Genomic DNA, 6,000 nt, shown 5'->3' with positions numbered 1-6,000 from the left:
TTGAAATATGCAAGGCCGCTTTGCATTGCTTCGATCCTCAACTGGTAATGAAAGGACATCACAAATTTATGTTACGTTGAATATTTAATATGCAGTGTCGGGTTAGTACATATTATAAACAACATAAATCATGCATAGTTCTTTAAAAACAAAATTTCAAGCATAATGTTCAGTTTGTAATTTTTATTTCAATTCATAGGAGGAAGCGTGCATTTTATAAAGCCATTTTATAAAAACCATTTTATAAAGTAGCAACAATGTCGTTAAATTAATATTTAATGTACTTTCTAGGTTGTGTACTTCAAGGAAATGTTTTCATTGTACAATGTCGTTATGGAACCTGAAACTGTTAGTTTCAAGCCATGTCCTTGTAAGCAACTGAAATGTTGGATTTGCCCAGTATTTATGTTAGTAAAACGATTTCAACGAAGTTGATATATTGTCATGAATCATATTATTGTGAGTGGGGCCATGACCCTGTTCTCAAAGTCCAATTGACTCTCCTAAAGGAATGAAATGCGAACACCGTGATGGGCCAAGTGGCATTATTACTGCGGTGAAATCACAAGGATTGCTAAGTGATGAAAGTTTACAATTGTGACTGAAAATTTACTTTACGTAAGCTCAACTGTGCACCATAGGAACAGAAAGAGAACAAAGCCAGTATGTTTATGAAAATAAACTACTTCAGTTAAATACAGCTCATTTACAAAAAAAAATTCCAATCAGTACAAGTGGAATGATGAGATACACAAGCAAAAGATTGTCAAAACGTTTCAACTAAATTGTTGATCACAAGTACTTCATCAAATCTTTCACTACAATGAATACTCCATCGTAGAAGCAATGAACTGTTTCTCTCGCTCTCTGCAGAGAAACTAGAAAAATAGAATGGTACTTGGCAGAGCGCATACTTCTGTCATGCTGAACAGTTCACGTTTTGTATCCCACTGATAGGCCTGATCTGGATCCGCACCTCAAGCAAAATTTAATTGGCTTGTTCTTGTCACCTACCTGACTCAACCACCAAGTTTCATCCGAATCCGTCAATAGCTTTTTGAGATATCATGTTATATATCGATTTTCACCCCACCACTCAATGGTGAAGAATCACTTTTTAAAAAATTGTGTCTGGATCCGTATCTGTATCTTCACCAATATACAATCATTTCATCCTTGTCACACACCCAAATTGTGCACCAAATTTCGTCTGAATCTGTCCACAACTTTTTGAGATATCCTGCTCACAGACAGACAAACAAGCAAGTAATCTATAATCACAAATGTCAGTGTGTATCAGTCAGTCAGTCAGTCATTCAGTGTGTGTGTCTCCTCCATGACTCCAAAACCATGAAACCGAATGGCCTGAAACTTTGCATGCATACTAAAGGAACTCAAAGGAGTGCATGAATGAAAACTGGGTGTTTGTGTAAATTTAAACACCCTTTTTGAAGATAATTAACGGCTTACCATGAAAGGCTTATCCTTGTTCAGCCCAACTTCAGCCTGTCTTAGCTGCCATTTTCATTCAGCTTACTAAAAATGCCTTGCCTTGGGAACACGATCCACTCTCACGGAATAATTAAAAGTATATAATCGAAATATGATTTCGGATTTGAGGATCAGATCTGGTGGAGTAAATAAGTGTTGAAATCTGGAGTGAAATCGGAAAATGTTAAGAAATTACTGATTCTTATAATTCAGCGTGTTAGTGTATATTTATTGAAGGAAGGCTATTCTTCAATCTTCTCCATATTTACACAAGAACATGTGAAATTGCCAAAGCATTAATGTTAACTTTCTCTACTGTTCCAAAAATTTCATTGAATGAAGAGAAGAATAACAAATATGCCTGAAGTGTAACTTCATTGAGTGCAACTAAAATCATTTTAAAGCAGGTGAAAGCTCCCGTGGCACGAACAGTGGGTGCGGCGACCACAGCTCGGTTCTCTGTGGGGAAATCCCTGGAGTTTGGAAAGCAAAATAAATTAGAGGATTAGAATGAGCAAGATGAACTACGGGTTCAAGAGAGAATTAAAAAAATGTTTTCAGTGGCTACAAAGCAATGCATCCCCACTCCACGGCAGGATGGTTGAGAGGTACGCATACTCGCTCTCAGCTGTCTAGCCTGGGTTTGAATCTCAACCCAGCTATAAAGTGTCACTCAGGCACATTTCACAGGCAGGAAGATTAATCAATGTGAATACTTCCTGAAGGCACTGTTGTTGTTTGGAGAGTGCATTCTGATTGTCTGACAACAAAATGGATTTTGAATATGTTTTTCACATTGTCAACAATAAGTGGGCTGCTCCAGAGTTAGAACAAACAATTTACATTGTTCTGGCCCTTAATGGAAAAACATTCAATCTTGTCTTCCAAAAAGCATTACGGTAATATGTTCAGTTTTGCTGATATTTCTTTTCTTTTGCAGCTGGATAAATGAAATGTTTGACGCGAAATATGTACTTAACTGTGGTCGTCCAATAGATGTTCATTCTATCCCGGGCAACGCCGGGTACCTTTACAGGAGGAGTGAGGGAAAGGGTGGATGTGGAAGGATGGAGGGGAATGGGTGGGGTACGAGTCTGGAGAGAGCGAGTGGGGTCGGAGGCAGGGGAAAAGGTGGACGGAGGGATTCGGTGTTAACCGGTGATGCTGGGTACCTTTGTCGGAGGAGGGAGGGGAAGGGTTGAGGTGAAGTCTGGAGGGAGGGGTGGGGTGGGAAGAGGGAGGGAAAGGATGGAGGTGGGAGGAGGGAGGAGGGAGTGAGGGGTGGGGTGGGAGTCTGGCGGGAGAGGTGGTATGAGAGGAGGGAGGAGGATGGGGTGGGAGGAGGCAGGGGAAGGAGTGGGAGGAGGGAATGGAAGGGTTGGAGGAGGGAGTGGAAGGGTTGGAGGAGGGAGTGGAAGGGTTGGAGGAGGGACCCAGCATTTCCTGGAAATGCCGGGTGCCTTTGCTCATAAGATGTAAAGCAGAGACAAATGCGTGCAAAAGATAAATGAATGATTATGTGTTTAAATATTGTCGCATCTACTTGGTACAAGCTGTCAGACCGATCATTAAGGTGCCAGTGTGGAGTGGGGGAGTACCATGGCTTAATTTATTTAATAAGCATACCCCTGACTTGCTCCTTTTACACTAACCCAGGTGAGAAGGGCATGGTATTCTTTCCTCATTTGCGTACATTCTCTTAAAACATTAAGCACTCCCGCTTACCCATCTGGATAGCTCAATCATAGGGATGTCCACCAGATGGCCCCTGAGACCGCAACTCCATACCCAAATCACTGGTCTCGAAACAGTCATTGCCACTGTGAGCTGTGAGCTCTGTGAGCAATTACCACTGTGAGTTACCAATTACCACTGTGAGCAATTACCATTGCTGTGAGCCAGCAGCCAAAACTGCAAGTGAGGGTTCACCCTATTGTAAATGAACCATAAGAAACAATGAGTAATGCTTTTTGTGGTAATTGCTTCCAGTTAGGACTCATTGGTTCTTCTGCATAGGTTTTTCAAAGTCTGAGAATTGGAATTTAAATAGTTTTCCATTTGACCCTTTCAAGGCCTGTTAATGTAACTGCTGGAGAATAATGAGAACAATGAATACAATTTGCTGCATCTTGGGTATTCGTCTTCAGTCATTGAACAGTAAGACTGAGCAAGACGTTCTGCAAGACACTGGCCATAAGACTAGTGATTTTAATTTTGAAGACTCATTGCACTTGAACAGTTGAAATTCCATTTGTGAAGTGCAGTTCAACAATTGTAGCACATTCTTCACATCTCAAAGCAATCACATAATATCTACCCAATTCTGCTCAATAGCATGTGTCTCCACTCCACCACTATTCTTTCATTTCTGAGACAATCCTCTTAAACTTTGGCAAGGTGGTACATTAAGGTCCAATAAACCCAGAACCTGCTGCAAAGCCCAAGCCCGACCCCATCGTCAAAACCCCGAAACCCAGCTCAAGCTAAGAGACCCTAGAACCCATCGCACCCCAGCTGCGATGCTCATAAATGGCCGAAGTCACCAGTGTTTCATGCCTTAATTTTAGCACACATTTTACAACCACAATGCGATAAGCCCCAGAATCTCTCAACCCGAGCCGAATTCCAAAATTCAAGCTGAAGAATTGAACCCAGCAGCAGCTCCTACCGCCAAAAAGTGCCCATCCACCCAAACCGCGCACTCTGCGACACTCAGGCCTCAAAACAGAACACAAACATCACAGCACAACATAACCACCGACAAACCACAACATAACCACCTGTGGGAACTTATCACAACCACCCGTTGTTTATCACTTCAAGAAAGTTGGAAGAAGGGTGAGATATGGAGGAGAGAGAGGAAGGAGGGGTGGGGGAGTGAGGACAAATGAAGAGATAGGTGGAAAGGATGGATGAAGGGAAGGATGGAGGGAAGGGATCAGTCTCAGTTGTCTAAAGTGTCTAAAGGGGTCTTACTGGTCTTAAAGTGTCTAATGGGGTCTTAATGGTGATGCGCTGCTCTAGTGCATGCTTCAATACCTGACCTAACCTGACTCTCTGCACCTCCTCCCCCCCCCCCCTCAATTCAACTCTATGTCCTCCACTCCCCCTTTCTTTCCTGTTCCTCAAAGAAAGAGGGCTTTAATGACATTAAGGGGTTAAAATTTAAATAAGAGATTAAATTAAATGATGATTAAGATCAAATTAAATTAAGAGGTTAAATTAATTGGCATAAAGAGGTTAAAATTAAAGTAATGAAACCGTATTTTTTTATTTAATTCACAATCTCACGATATGTGATGGACATACAAACATAGACATCATTTTAAGTTAATTGGCTCATCACCTGGATGGAAATTTTTTAAAAGGGCTCTATTCGTTTTTGTGCATGACGGCATGAATCATCATGCCGAGTTTTAAAATGATCCTTTGAGCTTCATCAGAGGTGGAGGATAAAAACAACAAAATGTTAATGCACCCACTGACTGCCTGAATGTCCCAGAATAGTGCCTGAATAGTGAGTGTTAATCGTTAATCATTATGAGACATCATTATGGCTTCAACAGGTCATCTCGATTTTGGCGTCGACAATATAAAAACTCTTTTTATCCCCACGATTTTTGAAAAAAAATGGGGGAGGGAGGGATTTGTAATCGGCTCCGTTCGTCTGTCGACCTGTCACGATATCTCCTCCAAAACGGTTGGGTATAAATCCACCGAATTGGTAGTTATGATCATCACATGTCAAGAAGGTGCAAGAAGAGTATCATATTGGCCTGCATCTCTGGGATGGGGTCAAAAGGTCAAATACCGAAAAATGCAATATTTTTTTTAAAATGAAACTTTGTATTTGTAATCACCATTGGGAGACACATGAAATATGTAACAATTTTTTGAATTTGACCTCCTGGTGTAGCAGCATTTATGTGGAGTCACAAGGTGATTTAAACACAGCCACACACAAAGAACACAGTTGATGTGGGTCAACACACATGCAGCCTCTCTACTCTTTTATTTGGGTCAGGGCTGTGATTAAAGACATGTAGTGGAGTCATGTTTGTAAACATTGTTAAAGACATGCTACAGTGCATTGTTAAGGAAACAAGACAGATGGAAGCCTATACAAGAAATTTCTATACTCGAGAAACACAAAAGATGGCTTAAAGGGTCTAGGAAAAGGGGATTATGCATGTTTGGTATTTATTGACAATATGAATGTAATGTTACATCAAATATGCATATGAAAAACACAAATGAATGGGTCACTTTGTTTCCTAATGGGATATGAATTTATAGTTTAGACTGCCAGTATATATGAACTTGTCTGAGTTGTTACTAGTGATTTAGTATAGTTTTTTTAATTTATATTTACAGAACTAAGACATTCTTTTCAAAGTATTGTGTTGAATCCAATATTTGCCTAGATAATTTCCAAATAAAATTATATAACAGACTGTGATAGATAATATTAAGTTGAAAATGGTACCATTGGATTCGTTGCCCCCAAAA

At 40.4% G+C, this 6,000-nt stretch overlaps 1 long non-coding RNA gene across 1 annotated transcript in view; it reads right to left on the bottom strand.

The window, feature by feature from the left end:
• Window positions 1–203: 203 nt before the first annotated feature.
• LOC147030788 (uncharacterized) overlaps window positions 204–6,000 on the bottom strand; it is a 42,596-nt gene continuing 36,799 nt past the window's right edge. Inside the window, exon 3 of the long non-coding RNA XR_015056507.1 lies at window positions 204–1,964. This is a non-coding gene — a long non-coding RNA (uncharacterized LOC147030788). The remainder of the gene's footprint in view (window positions 1,965–6,000) is intronic.

Source organism: Eptatretus burgeri, chromosome 3 (assembly GCF_056783735.1).
Source record: "Eptatretus burgeri isolate ZD-2024b chromosome 3, Ebu_testis_v1, whole genome shotgun sequence".
NCBI classification, from domain to species: Eukaryota; Metazoa; Chordata; class Myxini; order Myxiniformes; family Myxinidae; genus Eptatretus; species Eptatretus burgeri.
This window is presented reverse-complemented; position numbering and strand designations above follow the sequence as displayed.